Below are 19,301 nucleotides of genomic sequence, written 5' to 3'. Positions count from 1 at the left end.
TAAATGTATCATAAAAACACCAACTTTCCATTATGACAAATTAGGTGCCTTCCATAGATAGATGCTATTAGGAAAATACAAGTGAAAAGTACATTGGTAGCCATTATTATACTAATAGTCCAGAACTAATATAATGTCCAAGAATCAGATGTAATTGCAGTGAAAGCCCCATGGCTTGGACCTGCCACCAGTTTCTTAAATAATCAATCTGAAAAGTCGAAATAGCGAATCTGGGGGCATAATTCCCAAATGGAAAATTATATTTTCATTAGCAATAACCCATCAGTTACTATTTTAAATGGACATTAATGACTAAAGTATGTATTTAATGTCATAGCCTAGAATCCCAGATATTTTTCTTTCTCAGTTAATGTGTTATATACTTTCAAACAATTCTAACTCCCTCAATTTAAAAATTGTAGATGTGACTTTTATTCCTTGAATGAAGGAGGTGTAGAGAATAATAGAAAAATGACTTTGAAAGTCTCTCTTTTGTGGATCCTACAGGAAGTACACACATGCTGATGCATGCGCACACACGCACGCACACGCCCCCATCTGGGGTCTGAGTCTTAGCAGTATCTCTGTTTATTGACAACAGAGAACGAGCTGGAGGAGACGGAGCCCTTGAGAGAGTCTGAGTTGACACACAGCTCCTCTACCTTCTCCTTCTGCTTTGGACTCTTATTTATTCTACTCCAGAAACTCTATGCGTAATCTAATTAGTAAAAATGACACTAACATAGACTCAAGTTCTTCTGGGTTTCCCACCTTTCCACAGTGTGTAAAACCTAGAAGCTATACTCCCCAGACTTCCTTGCCAGCAGGATGCTAGTTAGAAACTATCAATAAGAGGCACTTGCCTGAGATTTGTAGGGAAGAAGAGAAGGAAAAGCCGTTTTCCTTTAGCTTTAGAGCGAGCATTTGGTAGATGGTAGGGGTCAGATTTTACCTTCGGCCTTTGGATATCCTCCTGAGTATCAGCCGCTTCGAAGCTGCATGTATCTAAGACCTTTGGCAGTGGCTTACCTGCAATTCTTGCATATCCAGATTTCCCAAAGGAGGCCTTCCTGGCCTTCACTCTGCCTATCTTTCTACAGTCCTGTGAGTCTTTAGCTTCACATTTGATCCACAAAGCAGCAATTTCATATGGCTTGACCTAAAAACAATATAACATTTGAAATTATTTTCAGTAAAAGTGTAATAATAACACTGTAAATCCCCCAGATGGGCCACATTCTATTTTAAACAAAATGGGATAGGAAAACAGTTACCCTTTTCATTTGGAAAATATGTCTATGAAAGGTATAATTCCAACAACCCCCACGTATCTCCTGTTATTGCAGAAGAGTTTCTTCTTATTTGGCCTCCTCAGCTCTTGATGAGCTCGGATCATTCATCTCCTCCTTGCACATTCAGTCTTGCTCTGGATTCTAGAACAGCCCAGGCTTGATGAAAGATGTGCTCACTTTTTATTTTAGTCACACACAGGTACCCCTTTGCACAAACTCCACTTTGCACTTCATGTACTGAGCAAAGAACTAGTGTCCCACTTTCCTCTTAGTTATCCCCCTCTAATAAGTCTGGAACCCTATCACTTGTTGAGGATCAACAGCCATGAGCCCAGTCACATTGTTTCTGGGTTTGTCCACAAGTAGCAGGACCTCATCAAGTGTCACTTTGCCCTGTTTGACTACCAGGACACTGTTTTCTTCATTTTGGATCCCATGGTGTTAATGGATGTATTGAATGCTGACTAAATACTGCTATACTTATTGTGCACAGTGCTCAGCATACTTTATTAATATTAAATAAAAGAATAAATGAAAAGTAAACGATTATTCAGACCATGGTCAGGTTAATGGGAACCCAGTGAAGGAAGATAAAAATTTTTATGTAGAAAGAGCCTGTTATACAAATTTACCTCAGGGGTTCAGGTCATGCAGGCATTTGGTTGAGGGTAAGCCCAAGTTTTTGCCTGCTTGGTCAAAATTAACTCAAGACAGAGGTTGTTTTTGTCCATGATACAATAGAGACTTGGGCAGACAATATGAAAGGTAAGTCTGGTCTTCATCCACATGGCTGAAGCTGGCTCAGCACCCAGTAGCCCCCTTTGAAGCTTGTAGGAAAGAGGAAATCAGTGGAAGGAAACCAGCTTCTTTTTTTGGACACCTTGACCCAGAAGTTGCACATATATATTACTTCTATTCACCTCCCAATGCCCATCATATGACCACACTCATCTTCAAGGGAGTAATTTCTAGTGGTAACGCCATGTGTTAAGCTAAAGCTCAGGAGATTTATTAGAAAAATGATGAAAGGGAAATGGTTACTGGAGGGCAATGAGCCAAGTCTGCCATCCATGGAATTTGAATTCAGCCCTAAGTGAAACCTAAGGCTCCCTTGTTTGTTCCACTGTGCTCTGCCACTTCTCCATCTTATATGTTATGAGATATAAAAATTTTAAACAGAGATGCAATGCAATCAGATTTGCACTTTTGAATGAGCACTTTGGAGACATTAGAAAGAGGTGGGGATAGATTAGGAGGCAGCTGTGAAAGTTAAGGCAACACAGGATGGCTCAAAGCAGCAGTTCTCAGTCTTTTTGGTTTTCAGACCCTTAACACTCTTAAAAATCATGAGGACTTCAAAGAGCTTATGGTTATGTGGGTTCTGTCTACTGATCCTTACCGTATTATAAACAAAAAGTGAGGGAATTTTAAAGCACAAGAGCATATAAATTCATATTCTATTAGTCATCAGAGTAATGATGTCATCACATTCTTGTAGTTTCTGGTAAATTCAGCTAAACATTTGGGAGACAATGAGATTGAAATAGACAAATAACAACAATATTATTATGAAATTGTTTTGACCTCACAGACCCCTTGAAAGAATCTTGGGCATCCTCAGGGATCCCTGGATTACACTTTGAGAACCACTGGCTTACACTAAGGTCGTGTCAGCAGAGATGTCAAGGAAGGATAAGTTTAAAGACCTTAAAGGAGTAAAAATGACAGGATTTAGTGACCTCCTTCAATAAGATGTAATTTACGTACACAATCTCCCTTCAACATTAGTTAAGTTGTTACTGTATTGAAGGAAACCTGTAGGGAGCCCTGTGCTATGTGCTCTAAATACCTAATTTTGTTTAATCCTTACCTAAACTCTATGATATGGCAATATTAAGTTTTTGCACAGCCAATATGTATAATGAATAATGTATAATTGTGTGTAGTAAAAAATGTATAATTTACTGGCCATTCAGAACGAAAGTTCTCTTAAGGCAAGTAAAGTTTTGAATAAAAGTTTCTGGCCAATGCTTCAAAAATTACCCTGTGCCTCCAGGAAATTTCTTTTACAAGCCTGTAAGATTCTGGTCTCTGTGGCTTCTTCAGAGAATTGATTTCTATTTCTTAGTTTTTCTTCTGATGCTGTGCCTGTTCTGGTTATTCAACATTGCTTACTGCTCAACTCTCGTTCCATCTGTTTCTCCTGACTCTATCTTTAACCTGGATTCCATTCTTATTACTCAGCTAAACTTAGTTTCCCAACACCTGTTTCAACTTTCCTCCTGTTTGTAACCACCCCATTCTGGTATGTAAACTGACTTTCTTATATTCCAATTGGCAATCTGGTCCAACTACCCTCAGATATTCTGGATTTTTCTCTGGTCATTATTTGCAAGGTGACACCACAACATCCACTGCTCACAGCCATCCCAGAATTAAACCTTTGCTTTTTGTTGTTAGCCTTTCTGGGTCCCTCGGTGGAGATGGGATACTTCAGGAGGAGAAAATGGAGCAAGGCCAAGAGACGTGTGCTCCATGGAAGAAAAAATTACTTCTTTTGACCTCTAGGAAATACCAACAGAGTTTCTGATGATTTTGTTTGTTTGCTTGTTTGTTCGTAAAGGACGTTAACCATAGTTATATGATATAACTATTAAGTGTCTTATGAAGATCAGATTGCACTGAATGTTTGAAGCTATGGTGTTAGTTGATAAAGCCTTCCAGAATCAGTGTTATTTTAGAGTAATTTAAGAAAAGTAGTCATTTCGTTAGATAGCCACACAAAGGAGGTTATTTACAGTGCTTGCATTCTTTGGGTAATGGAAAATGTGCTCTTAAAAAAAAGCAACCAAAATATCATTATCACAAATTGAAAAATGAACATAATTCAGTATCCAGCTAGTATTCACAATTCTCTGGTTTATCTTATAAGTGACTGTATTTTTTATTCTGTATATTTTGTTGTCTGAATCAAGATACAAAAAAGTACATACATTGCAACTGTTTGACATGTCTCTTAAGTATCTTTAAATCTATATTCCATCTCTCTCTCTCTTTTTTTTCCTACATTTGTTCATTCAAAAACCCAGGTAATTTTCTTATACAATTTCCCACTGTCTGGAATGTGCTGGTTGCCTCCCTGTGGTGTCCCCTGTGTTTCCTGTGTATTGATTATTAAGTCTAAATGCATTATCAGACTACTTCAGAGGGTGATGTTTTGTACATCCTCAGGAGATATGATAAATGATTGCAATTCCTTGTGTAATCTTAGCTGTTGATGACCATTGTCCATTAGTTAATTAAGAACTGCAAAATAGTAATATCCTAATTCTAAAACCCTCCTTTATTTATTAGTAGGAACATTTCCATAAAAAGAAGCTTTCCAACATGAAGTAATTGTTTACCCTGAGGTACAGTTAATTAAAGAAAGGCAGGTTAAATGCATGATTCCCCTCTTTCCACCCCCATTTGCCAGTGGGTGTCTATTTAAGTTGCCTTCTGAATCCTTCTACTAGACTCTAGTAGTCATTGATAGCTTCTTTGCTTTCTGGTATAACAAGCAATCCAGGCTTTCTTGGACTTTTCCTATCCTGGACCTGGAGGCATCTATTTCTCTAAGGATCGTTGGCATTTTTAAGGAAGAATTCATGGCAGCAACCACAATGTGGACAGTAGGGATGCTCAGTGCTACAGAATTGGTTATTATTTCTAGGTCTTTTAAATGCACAGAGCTAGGATATATGTTTTTTGTTTTTTCATTTTCAAGATATAACATCAGGAAACTAGAAAGAGAAGAGTAAATTAAACTCAAAGTAAGCAGAAGAAAAGAAATAATAATTAGAGCAAAAAATCAATGAGATTGAAAAGAGGAAATCAGTAGAGAAAATCAATAAAACCAAAAACTGGCTCTTTGAAAAGATCAATAACATTAATAAGCCTCTAGCCAGATCAACTAACAAAAAAGAGAGAGGAGACAAATTACTAATATCAGAAATGAAAGAGTGAACATCACTACAGGTCTCACGAACATTAAAAAGATGATAAAGGAATACTATGAACAACTCTGTGCTAACAGATTTGAAAACCTAGGTGAAATGGACCAATTCCTTGAAAGATAAAAATTACCAAAACTCACACAAGAAGAAATAGACTGTCTAAATAGGCCTATATCTATTAAAGAAATTGAATCATCAATTAACAGTCTTCCAAAAGATAAAGCACCAGGGACAGTGGTTCACTGGTGAATTCCACCAAACATTTAAAAAATAAATTATGCCAATTGTCTACAATCTCTTTCAGAAGATAGAAGCAAAGGGAATACTTTCTAACTTATTCCATGAGACCAGCTAATGCAAAAATCAGGCAAAGATATTATAAGAAAAAAAACTACAAAGCAATATCTCTCATGGGCACACAGGCAAAAATCCTGAACAAAATATTAGCAAATCAAATCCCCAAAAGTATAAAAAGAATTATACACCATAACCAAGTGGGTTTTATCTCAGGTGTACAAGGCTCCTTCAACATTTGAACATCAATTAATGTAACCCATCACATCAACAGATTAAAAAGGAAAATCACGTAATCATATTAACAGATGCAGGAAAAGCATTTGACCCATTTACGATAGAGACTATCAGTAAACTAGGAATACTGGAGAACTTTCTCAACCTGATACACTATCTTCAAAAAACCCCCACATTTAACATTGCATTTAATGATGACAGAATAGTTTTCCCACTAAGATCATGCACAAGGCAAGGATGTTCCCTCTCACTACTACTTTTCAACAATGTACCGAAAGTTTTAGGTCATGCAATGAACAGCTTTTTAGATACAACATCAAAGGCACGATCAATGAAAGAAATAATTGAAAAGTGAGACTTCACTAAAATTAAAAATTTTGCTCTGCAAAAGATAATATTAAGAGAATGAGAATATGAGCCACAGACTGGAGAAAGTATTTACAAAAGATACACCTGATAAAGGATTATTATCAAAATATGAAAAGAACTCTTAAAACTCAACAATAAGAAAATGAACGATCCAGTTAAAAAATGATCCAAAGATCTTAACAGACACCTCGCCAAAGAAGAAACACAAATGGCAAATAAGCATAGGAAAAGATGTTATACATTATCTGTCATCAGGGAAATGCAAATTAAAACAACAATGAGATATCACTGCTGGTTGGAATAGAAAATGATACAGCTACTTTTGAAGACAGTTTGGTGACTTCTTACAAAACTAAACATATTCTTATCATATGATCCAGCAATGGCACTCCTTGGTATTTACCCAAAGGAGTTGAAAACATGTCTACACAAAAACCTGCACACAGATATTTCTAGCAATTTTATTTATAATTGCCAAAACTTAGAAGCAATCAAGATGCCCTTCAGTAGGTGAGTGGTAAATAAACAGTGGTACATCCAGACAGTGGAATATTATACAGCACTAAAAATAAATGAGCTATCAAGCCATGAAAAGACATGCAGGGATCTTAAATGCATGTTGCTATGTGAAAGAAGCCAATTTGAGAAGGCCATATACTGTATGATTCCAACTATTTGACTCTCTGGAAATGGCAAAACTATGGAGACAGTGAAAAGATCAGTGGTTGACAGGCGTGAGATGAATGGGGAGAGAACAGAGGATTTTTAGAGTAGTGAAAATACTCTATATGATATTATAATCATGGATCGATGTCACTGTATATTTGTCCAAACCCATAGAATGTATAACAGCAAGAGTAAACCCTAATGTAATCTATCGATTTGGGGTGATTATGATTTGTCAGTATGGGTTCATCAACTGTAACAAACAGTCCACTCTGGTGAGTGATGTTGCTAATAGTGGGGCTGTGCATGTGTGAGGGAAGAGAGCATATAGGAAATCTCTGTATTTTCCTCTCAGTTTTGTTGCGAATCTATAGTTGCTCTGAGAAAATATTTTTTAAAAGATGTAACACATCCTGAGTTCATACTGAAAACCTGAATTCAAATTGAGAGCTATTGAATATTTACTGAACCTGTTGATCTTATACCTGTACCATCTTTTCTCCTATGCTAAAATCCTGGTTCTTAATGACATCAATATAATTATTCATTTGCTTTCTTCTGCCCTACACACAAAGCTATCTTAGAATAATATCAACAGTATCAACAACACATTTAGACATTTATTTCATTTAACTTTTGATTTAAAGTATTTATGTTTTCAATGTTAAATTGACAAAACAATGTTCAAAGAAGTCAAATTTCTATCTGTGCTCTTTCCACCCTCATTTCTTCATTCCCATGTGTCCTCTCCACCTTTTTTCTTCCTCCATCCCCCCTACATGACCAAAAAATTTTGGTCTAAATTGGGACACTTTCAAGAGTGAAAAGGGGTTCTATTAATAGTTACCCCTTGGAAACAAGTGTAAACTGGGACTGTCTAGGGCAAATCTGGGGAATATGTCATTCTGTCTTTAAGACACCATTTTACATTCTACTTTTCACTTTTAAAAATACAGGGTAACGCATATACATTAAACAGAACAACATCAAATTGACATTTGACTGCTTTTTAATCTAAAAATGGCAACTTCAAATGTTCAATTTATATAATATAAATAGTCGTGTCACTCATTGCCTAGATAAATGGCAGCATACTATACTCACTCTTCCTCACTTTGCTTTTTGACTTAAATATATGCTGGAGATCTTCCATAGGAGTAGATAAAGATAGTCCCCATTCCTTTTAAAGGTGCAAAGTCTATACTGCAGATATGGATCATAGTTTATTCAGCGAGTCCCTGTTAATTGAAAGTATTGTTTCTATATTTTTGGTTTTAAAAATAGCACTGTAATCAATAGTTTTGTATATAATGTCTTTTCACATTTTTGCCAGTGTCAATTTTGAGATAGAAAGGGAATTGTTGGGTCAATCAACAATGTGTATGCAATTTTGCTAGAGGTTGCAAATGCTTCTCTATAGGTGTTGTACTTTTTGCCTTCTTACTAGCAAAGTGTCAGAGGTCTATCTACTCACACCCTTACCAACAGAGGGTAAGGGCAAACTTTTGGTATTTGTCAATTTGATACACACCATGCTCTTTCATTTTCCTGGGACTTCGTACATGCTGTGCTCTCTTTTAGAGCACCTCTAACTGTTTTCTACCCCTAAGGAACTTCTCATCAGGGCTGCCAAGATTTCTTTGGAGTGCTTCCCAGGAAGAGTGACTGGCCTGACTAAAGATATGTGCATGAGATTTGTTGGTTTGCAATACAGTTGGGCACAAACACACTTCTGGAACTTGGTCCAATGACTTATACTGAATTCCCCTCTCCCTGCTCCCTCCTATACAATTCTATAAGATTCTCATCAAATGTTGTGGCTTCTATGAAACCTTTCCTATCTCTCTTCTTTGTTCCAAGAGCTCTTGTGGATATTTTTAGTGCAAGCATTATCACACTGTTCTTAACCATTTACAAGTCAGCCTTCCCTCATTATATGGATTTCTTGAAGTCAGGGATTATATATTTTTCAGATTTCCACTGCTAATACTAAGCCAAGTCTTTAGCACAAATAAAGATTTATTTTTGAAAGAGTAGAGTGGACAAGACATTACTTACTGAGGAAAGACAGACAGTTACAGTGAAAAGTTGGTCTACAGAGCAATGGGAATCCATTGGAACTTTTTTCTTTTATATGTTTATGCATACATATTTTTGTCAGATTGAAAGGACAAATTACATTTAAGATAGTATTTATTTATTTTTTTCCTCTACTTCTCCCCAAAGGGCTGCATCACATAATTGTATATCCTAGTTGTAAGTCCTTCTAGTTCTTCTATGTGGGATGCAGCCACAGCATGGCCTGATGAACAGTGTGTATGTCCATGCCCAGGATCTGAACCGGCGTACCTGGGCCTGCCAAAGCAGAGCATGCTAACTTGACCACTTGGCCATGGGGCTGGGTCCAGTATGTGCGGTTTCTAATGTCACTCTTATCCTTCCACAAAAACCGAGGAGGCACAATGAAGCACCATGCAGCTCCAAGGTAGTGAGACCTCTGCCCGTCTCTTCACATCCCCGAATGACTATGTGGAGCGGAGACCTCGCTGATGTGCCTGAGTTACAGGCAAGAGTAGAAACAAACTTTCACTCTATTAAGCCACTGATATTTTGTGGCCATTTGTTACTGAACACAAACCAACATACTTGGTATGTGAAGAAATGAGCTAAGTTATAGAAGAAAATACTTAGAAGATTAGTGAACTAATAACACCTTAAAGGTTATTTTTCAATTATAAGTTGACAGTGATAGGTGATAGAAATTGAAATAACTTTTAAATGTTTACTTTGAATAAAGGAAGTAAAGCAGATGATGGGGCCAGAAGTGAATGAGCAGTGATAGACAAGACTATGTTAAGTGATGATCCAGGAAAACATCAGTCTGTCTGTTTCTTTATTGTTTCATATGTGACTGACACTGTGTTAGACTCTGGGGCTGTAAAGACAAACAAGATAGACAATATCCCTGCCCTAACTGAACTTTTAGCCTAGAGATAAAGATGGGCAACTCAAAGTAAATAAATTAATTCAATAATTATGGATTTTTGAAGGCGTTATGAAGAAAACAGAAGGGGTGCTGTGAAAGAAACTAATGGTGGTGATACAGGGGGATCATTCTTAAATAGGGTGGTCAGGAAGAAAACCCTTCTAGGCAGGTGATAATTAACCTGAGGCCTGGAGCCAGGTGAAAAGGAGCCAGGAATCTAAAAAGCAGAAGGAAGAGCATTCATAGCAGGTGAACAGCACATTCACAGCCCCTGAGGTGGGAGATGAAGTGCGGCTGGTGTGTATCTGGCAGAGGGGAGACAACAGGAAGTAATATTGTCGAGATCATCAGGGGCCAGGCTTCACAAACCAGAGAAAGAAGTTTAGATTTGATCTGAAATATAACATCAAGGGTTTTCCATTTTATTCTAAGTGAAATTTAGATGTGACATGGTCTAAATTGTATTTTAAAGGAATATTTTGCTTCCTATGTGGGGAATGGGTAAGAGGACCATAAACAGACACTGGGAGAGCAAGTGTGAGGCTCTAGGTGGTGGCTAGGGCAGGGATAGTGGAAGTGGATATGGAGTGGCGTGGATGGATTCAGAATATATTTGCAGAACAGACCATGGGAACTTGATGAAGGACAGGATGTGGGGAATGAGGAGAAGGGTAATCCCTAGCTTTCTGGCATAAACAGCTGGGTGGAGACTGACAACATTTATTGAAATGTTGAAGAGGAGGAGGAGCAGGTTTGAAGGGAAACCAAGAACTTCACTTTGGATGTGTGACGCGTGGGATGCCTTCGAGACATCTAATGTTAACTGGACAGTTGACTGCAGGAGTCCGAACTGAGAAAAGAGATTTGAGCTAGAGACACAAACTTGGAAACTCTGCCCATGTAGGTAGTATACAAAGCCCTGAGCATAGATGGAGTGGCCTAGGGAGAGAGTGAAGGGAGAGAATAGAAGAGTGGGCAAGGAATAACACTTGCATTAACAAAATTTCCCTGTTACAGAAAATGTAAGATTTCAGAAGACATCTGAAATCCACACAGTAAGTAATAATTTATCATGAAGTTTGACTGTATTAAGAAAATATTAGTACTGGCAACGGAAGAAGCACAAATATGAGAGGGAAATGTATCTTTTAAATGGTAATCAATGATGGGAAGACAGAAAGCTCTAAAGTGTTGAAAACATTTTTGCTTTGTTTCAATAAGACTAACTGAAATATGTTTTCTATTTTAAAGAGGGTGGTGCAAGGAAGGCTGGCATCATTAATTTTGGGGTAAGTTAGAGATCTATAATACTGCAGAATCCATTTCATCACACGAATAAAAATGACTAAGATGGAGGAAAAATCTCAGTGTGTCTAGACACACCTTAAATATTAAGATACGCTTAAGACAGGAGCCCAGTGACGGAAAATTTATAGTACTAAGTGTATACATTCTATTATTATGATAATTTATGCCTACCTGTATAGTCAGATTAAAGGAAATTTTAGAACAACAGACAGGCTTTCCAATTGCAGACTCAAGGTTGCAGTTTTATAGACATATAGGTTCTCAAATCTCTAGGGAGAAATGTAGCAAAATAAAAACTTACTGAAGTAAAGCACTGCGCATCCTACATTGTTCTGGCAAAAAATCGATAATGGTATTACAATAAAATCTAGTGTAATCACATTTTCCTTCTTTGGTATTGCAGCATTAATCTCTGTCTCATGGGGGATGGGATGGATTGCAGGATATATAATGGGATGCAGAATATTTTGCCTGTTATAGCCAAGGCAGAGGGACTGGTAATTATGGAAAGTTTACGATTTAACAATTGCTTGTTGCTTTTTTCACTCTCTTTAACAGCTTAGGTATTCATACCTGAGTCCCCGACCCCATATGTGTGTTACTGATATTATGCTCTTTAAATAAAAATTTTCCTTCATCCTCTCTCTATACCTTACTACTAGCTGAAATGCTTGGAGCACGCAGGCATGGCTTTGACACTGAAATAATCTAACAAACAAAAACTGGTACTGCCTAAGCACCAGGCTGAGGGATCAAAACTGGGCCTGGAGGTTACTCTCTTGTCATCTCAGTAAAAGTGTGGCAGAAGAGAAGCACATAGAACTGATTTTCCTAGTCCTATTGCTTTTATAATCAAGAAGATGTCAATTAATTTAGAGGAATAAAAGGCATGTAGCTGTTTTTAAAAAATCAAATCCAGCTAAGGTTTTATTTGAATACTTTCCAACTTCCTTTGATAAATGCAGTAGCTCTTGTTATGATGTTAAGTTTATTATTCTCTATACAATCCATAGTATGGATTTCCAATTTTCTCTTTAAAAATTGTTGATTATAATTTGGAGAAATAATGGCTCTAAATATGCAAAGATCTTTACGAACAAACACTCTATTGGAAACAACTCTAAAAGGTACATATAATGTATTGTCACTGCATGCATATTTATTTTTATTATGAGAATATTATGGTCCTGTGTTCAAAAACACATATTACTAAAACGAGATTGCATAACAACAGAAGTAAACTCTCACAATTTAATATGCACAAACAGCTACTAAGTTGAAACGTACAAAGTATTTTTCAAATGAATATCCCAGCTGAGAGCTGCAGCTTGAGAACTGGAGATACACTGCTAAACATCCAGGTAATAGTCAATCTATCAACTGTTCTGTGATTCTAGGAAAGAGTAGAGAATATCTGGAATATCTGGCAAGAATCCAAATCACCAGATAATACCAAATAATGACATAAACAACGATATCTTATTTGTAGAAGCAATCAAACAAAACCCACGTGAACAGTTAACATAACATCCGTTTTAAGCCTTCTGTAAACATTTCCATAATCTTTCCTGAAGCTGCTTCTACAGCATTCATTAGTATTCTTTTGCTGTCAGGCATCTGGTGCCTCTATGACAGATATTAAATATCTTAAGGGAGGCAGATCTCACTAGTATGCAGCAGATGCGGTGGCTCACGGAAGCCAAAGCTCTGTCGAGAAGCCCGGTGGCAAAGCCTTGAAGAGTGATGGGTCATAGTTGCTAGTCCGAGGATAGACTCTTGGTGAAGCAAGGCCCAATGTCAGTCTTTTTATCCCCACTCAAACACATGGGGCACACAATCCTTAAGGTGACAAGGTTGGATTCTCCAAGTGCTTCTCCACCTCCAAATGGGAGTCTGCGATTGTCAATGCCTTGCCCATTTTAGATGCTTAGGCCACACAGTATTGAGGTAAGCACATTGGGTAACTGCAGACAATGGTTGTATGAAGGAACAGTATTCATCTATCCACCCAAAACATTGATTTAGTTATTGAGCAACTACGATGTACCACTGCTGTCCTCCCAAATTACCACACATCCAATCTCTCTTCTGAATCTTCTGGTTTCTAAACCTTGGAGTGGGGGGACCTACAGCTTCAGTGGAGTTCAAATCCTTGTCATCAGGTGTAAAGCTAGAATAAACTGCATTTTATAACCATAGGAATGCTTTGGAAATTCTTAGCATATTAATAAGGAACCTTTATTCCTGGCTTACTGGGAAAATGTTTAATAGCCTATCTAAAGATGTAAAGGCAGGGTCCCATCACATTTCTTTTAATTTGCTGTAGGATATTCTTGGTGAGGCATACAGTTTTGTGTGTGTCTTTGCTATCTAGAGTCCCCACTCTGAGTTATTTACATGTAAAAAGTTAATATTGAGGATAGTGATAAAGCATCAAAGCATTTGTCCTGCTTGAGATGTAACTTTGCACCCTTGGAATAATCACTTTTTAATGTATATTAATAAAGCAATACACTTTGTATATTAATAAAGCATATGTTGGATATTAAAAATTTGTATGTTTTATTGTACATAATAAATTGCACACTATATAAAGCAATTGAGAAGCTTTTGCTTACATATGAGGATATTTCCTTAGTGAATGGATTAGAACAACCATTTTTTTCAGCACATATAGTGTCTCAATCAGCCATAAGGTATCATAAGTAATTAATTACTGAAGGCAGACAAAGTACCACAATACATGGAAGATTTGCCTTCATAACAAATTAGAGTTGATTCGAGGTTATCTCCATATTGACATCTCCTGGATCTTTCTTGGCATGTGCTTTCTAGAGTGTGAGAGAAAGGAGTTAAAGGAACTGGACAGAGAATGTGACATGCATGTGACTTTTATTCTCATTTGTGTCATGAGGTAAAAGGCTTGAGAACTGCTGGTTTAAGCAAAATGAGAAATGTCTAATATAATTAGGGTGGCCATGTAATTTATCAAACAAACTGGGACACTTCTAAGAATAAAAGGTGGAGCTAATTTTAATTATACCTGGTCATAAATAGTTGAGGACTTGAGCTGTGAAGTTAGGAAAAAACAAGGTTCAAATCCCATTCTTCCATTTATCAGCTACATGATATTGGAAAAGTTACTTTCTCAATAAAATGGGCTTACTAATTGCTACCTCACAGGCACTGTGCCAGTCAGGCTCCAAAGCAGAAGACAGAAGCCTCACAGACTTGAATAGAGTAAGTTTAATATAAAGGCTTATTAGTTTTAACAGGGGCTTGGAGGGAGCAGAAGATTGGCTAGTCAGAAGTAAAGAGATGGCCACAGAATGCAGCAAAGGCAGTTCTAAGGAGCAGCCACTACCTGAGGGCTGAGAGAGAGCACCCAGGGGAGAACCAGGGGCATTTGCTGGCTGCAGAGTGGCCCAAGAAGGTCCCTGGAAAGCCGTCCATGGGCAGGTCCTTCCTGCGTCACTTCACTGTCCAGCTGTCTGAATGATGGGGTGCTGGGGAAAACTTCTGGCCACTTGTGCTGCTAGCTGGAGCCAGGCGCTGGAGAAGGTGTGCTCACTCCTGGAGCGTGGCAAGGGGAGCACTCCAGACCCAGCAGGGGAGCTTCCCTTGCCCTTCACGGCCCCCCGACACCTTCTACTGACAAAGCTTAACCTGGTGCCACTTTGCCAGAGAAAAATATTTGCAGGATTCAGCTCTATTTTTTCAGAACAGGAAAAAAAGGGTAAATTTGGAGCTGAGACAATGAATCAATAAATAGCGCAATCACACTGAGAATCATGTGAGGTATTGTAACGAGCATGCTTCATATGTCAACATTGAACATGTTTTTAGCCCAGTGCCTGGAGTATGGTAAGTGATTCATATGTATTATACTATTGTCATATTTTCTACACATCACATTCTAATTTTATCGTTAAACAAAGCTAGGACTCTAATTAATGATGCAAAGAGATGTGAGACAATGGATACTGTTCAGAAAGATGAGACAGTGTCTATTCTCCATAGACTTACAAAAAAAAAAAACCCCAAACTGACTATTACTTATTTGCTTTATATAGGTTAGAGAGAATCCTGGCCTGTGATTATTTTTTGAAACAGCAATGTAAACCTCTAAAATAGCAAGACTATTTTCCTGGGGCTCTAGTATGGGAAATTCCAAGCTTAGAATTTTTAATGTTCAAACAAAACATATTTCCTCATTAATAAAACACTTTTCCATTGAAGCTTCATCACCTACCTTTTGTATCAAACAACAATGTGTTGTCATCTCATTAAGCCTCAATGCTATTGGGAGGCAAGAGTATAGAATTACCCATCCCATTTTATATTGACTTTACTTCTCATAATTGGTTTAATATCATGTTATTAAAACCAAGCTCCCTACCTTTTATTTTTCTTATTGTGGTAATAGACTAGCAATTTTTGATCCTCAATCATAATATTTTGATAATTTGGTGCTTGATTTTTTATGCTATTTTGTTTATGCTTTTCATACCCAGCATAGTGTGTTTCAGCCTCCTAGGTCATGAATTTAAAGGTTAAACATTAGGATTTTATATTTGTTGCATTTGTCACACCTACACCTGTGTTCCTTACTATTTTTGAAATCCAATCTTTATTTGCTGTAATAGTTGACTCTCATGTAATGTTTATTTAATGTTTCTCCTCAGAATCAGTCTTTTATACAAAGTTGCATGTCTTGACCTCTCATTAAATTAGATTTACAGCCTCCCACACTGTTTCCTTTAAATGATTTCTTTTAAATTTCACCTGTTTTCTACTACTTTTGAGCATATATAATGACTACTTTAGATAAAAAATGTCAATAGCTTATTCTTTTTATTCTAGAAAATTTATTTTCTTGCTGTAGTAGTTATATAATGCAAAGTATAAGAACCTCCCTTTGCTATATTTCTTGAATCATGGGGATGATCTTCGAATCTTTTCTCTATCATTAGCTCAATTCTTCTTTATGTAAACAGTTATGTTTTGCTTCTGTTTTAGGTATTTTTGTCATGTCAATGAAGAGATTAAAAAATTGAAATTAAAAGTATGGAACTAGTTGCTCAGGGCAGAGGCAATAACTAAATTTACCTTTTCCTAAATTATACTGTTTCATTGCATTTCTGTCTTGTGTGAAATGTCTATTAACTACTGTCTTATCAAGAAATAGTAGATTTGAGAGAGAATTTGTTATTTCCTATTTTACTTGGTCATGACTCTTTCATTCGTTGTTATTCTAAAAATGTCCCGGGGGGGAAGTAATAGTTAATAATAAATATCAGAACAAATTCTAGGTCTGGACACTGGAACTCTGTAGTGTATAATTTAAAACGTGTCTATATAATTTCCACAGTCATTTCTTTAAAAGCCACTCTTCTGGAATATAAAGAATCTCTCTTCTTCAGATAGCTTTAGAGCCAGCCACATTTGTGTATTCACAGTCCCTGGATTGATTATCCTGTTTCCACTGCTTTTTGCTTTTGCTTGTCTCAGAAAAAAACCTTCCATACTCTTTGGCTACTTGCCCAATTCCCAATTAGACTTACTATTTAGCTCAAATCTTCCTGTTTCCTTAAAACCTTCTCTGATCTCCCTAGTTGACTGTCTTTTAAACTCTTATATGGCTTATTTTATGTTGATTTTATCCATTTTATGGATGAATTTATTGCCTTGTATTTTTCGTATCATTTCAGGATGTACATATGTCCTAGTGCTCCAAATGAACCCAGTTAAATCCTTAACACTCATTACGGTTCACGGCAGGTGGTCAGTAGCTATGCATTGATTCATTAAAACAAATGTTTGTTCAATTTGTTTTGGTTTGGGGGAAAGAAGGCACAAAGTTTAAGCAGGTATTCCTCATGGAACTCTCTGTCTAGAAATGGGAAATATGCAAATAGGTATGTGAAATAGCAGAGCCCAGTCCAGACCCAATATTCTAGAGAAGAGGGTGACTCTGCAGTACAAATCAGGGAAGGCTGGGTAGAGGACCTAACTTCTGAGTTGAATCCTAACATAAGGGGACAGGAAATAAATTCTAGGCAGAGGTAAAAGGGTGTGAAGATAAGACAGTACCTCAATTGTAACAGAGGTTGAATCTTAGCTGGAATAACAAGTTAAAGATTTTAGCCTTTATGAGATTAAAACCTGAAGACTAGTACATATTTCCTAGAACTGGGAAACCCCATGTATCCTCATCTGAAACCATCTTGATCCCAAATATGTGTAAACACTGGCAAGATTCTTTCAGGTACATGCTATCATTACAGTAGAAATAAGCTACTGCAGAATACGTGAAAATATCTTTCTTCAGGCAAACACAATAAATATCTCATTTCCAAGACTTTTGTAAGGCTTAACACTAGAAAGTAAAGTTTGTTTTAGGGTCAAAATTCTTTCAGAGATCTGTTAAGGTTAAATTGATTTTCAAAGTTTTTTTTTTTTCTGAGGAAGTTTGGTCCTGAGCTAACATCTGTTGCCAATCTTCCTCTGTTTGCTTGAGGAAGATTGTTGCTGAGCTAACATTTGTGCCAATCTTCCTTCATTTTCGTTATGTGGGATGCTGCCACAGCATGGCTTGATCAGTGATGTGTAGGTCCATGCCTGGGATATGAACCTCTGAACCCACAGCTGCTGAAGCAGAGCACATGAACTGAACCACCAAGCCACCAGGCCAGCCCCATGATTTTCAAAGCTTTTAATCTTGAGTAAAATTAGAGAAAGTTTTAATTTTTTTCTTAATAAATATTATAGCTCTTGGTACCATGATAAACACTCTTAATAAATGCCATGAATGCAAGTGGAGATTTGAGGCACAGTATCCCTCGACAACTTTCCACTTAGGTACTTCTGCTGCAGTGTTTATAAATGCAGCTCTTCATATAAATACCAGACTAGACTGAATGAGGAATTTAAAACAAGTGGGTGCACTCACTGTGGCCCAAATTAAACCTGTTCTAAAGTTGCTATAGCAACATAATCTGTACCAAATGTCCTGCTCTAAAAAATAATTGGAAACATTTCCTGTTATTTAGGGAGAAAAATAAAATCACTATTAATTTTTTATATCCTACTACACAAAATGTATTATTCTTATGCAAATTTTTTTAAATCAGCAAAATTCATGAATGGGTATATGTAATTTTTCTATGATTACAACAGCAAAATCAAGTAGAATAAGAATAAAATTAGTTTGCAAGCATAATATGACATACCTGGGAGTTAAATCAAATATTGGAATAAAGATACTTTTCTTCTTTCTTTCTTAAGTAACACGATCAGAGAGCCATGAAGAACTCCTTTGAGCCTGGTATACATAAGTTATTTACGTGTTGGATCATGAACAAATTTCTTCAATATCTGGAAAAAATTTAAGGAACAGCTGAAGTTTTCAGGTTATTGATGGGATAGTAAATAAACAAATTCAAACAACCAAAACATATGACAATTCAAGAAGCAGAGAGGTCTGAAATGTCTTAGGAGGGGAACTCAAAGGAATGTACATTTAGAATTTGACCCCAATAGCTACTTGATTTAATAAAACTCCGGGCCCAGATGCATTTCTTTCTGAAAATGATTTTAAATCAAATATATCAATAAATTGTTCCCACAAGAAATTATTAGGAAATATTGTAACATTCAGGAAAAGCAAAGACACATAAAGTGAAAAGAAAATAACTCCTACAAACAACATACTATTTATCGGCTAATAACCTGTGTAAAGCGTACTCTATGTAATTTTATTCAATATTTCAACACTATTTCTTTGCTTGAGTTTTGGAAGGACACTTTCTTTCAATGTAATTTTAATTCTACAGTGCCATTTCATGCTTCATTATCTCTGAGTGGGAGTTGTAGCCTGTCGCTGGCTCTCAGCTTCATTTGTGAATCATGGGTTGTACAGCTAAGTATATTTTTCTAAGCATTTGAGTGAGGTGAATAATACTTTCTTCTATATATTAATTAGGCTTTCCTATTTAACAACACCAGACTTCAAAACGAAAGTGGAATATTCTTGGAAACAAGATGAAAATATATAAGCTACAATGTTTCAGAGACTGATTGGATTTAAAGTGAAAACATTTTATTTGTTCAATCTTTGACCGTACCCTTGCCCCCAATTCCCACTGCTCTTTC

The 19,301-nt window shown here is 36.7% G+C and overlaps 1 long non-coding RNA gene across 1 annotated transcript in view; it reads right to left on the bottom strand.

Annotated features, from left to right (window-relative positions):
• Window positions 1-304: 304 nt before the first annotated feature.
• The window catches only part of LOC139045130 (uncharacterized), a 106,397-nt gene continuing 87,400 nt past the window's right edge, over window positions 305-19,301 (bottom strand). The window contains exons 2-3 of the long non-coding RNA XR_011502881.1: window positions 18,380-18,524; window positions 305-1,159 (exon numbers count right to left, since the gene is read on the bottom strand). This is a non-coding gene — a long non-coding RNA (uncharacterized lncRNA). The remainder of the gene's footprint in view (window positions 1,160-18,379; window positions 18,525-19,301) is intronic.

The sequence above is a fragment of the Equus asinus genome, chromosome 4 (genome assembly GCF_041296235.1).
Source record: "Equus asinus isolate D_3611 breed Donkey chromosome 4, EquAss-T2T_v2, whole genome shotgun sequence".
Lineage (NCBI taxonomy): Eukaryota > Metazoa > Chordata > Mammalia > Perissodactyla > Equidae > Equus > Equus asinus.
The sequence above is the reverse complement of the archived record's forward strand: the minus strand, read 5'-3'. Positions and strand labels throughout refer to the sequence as shown.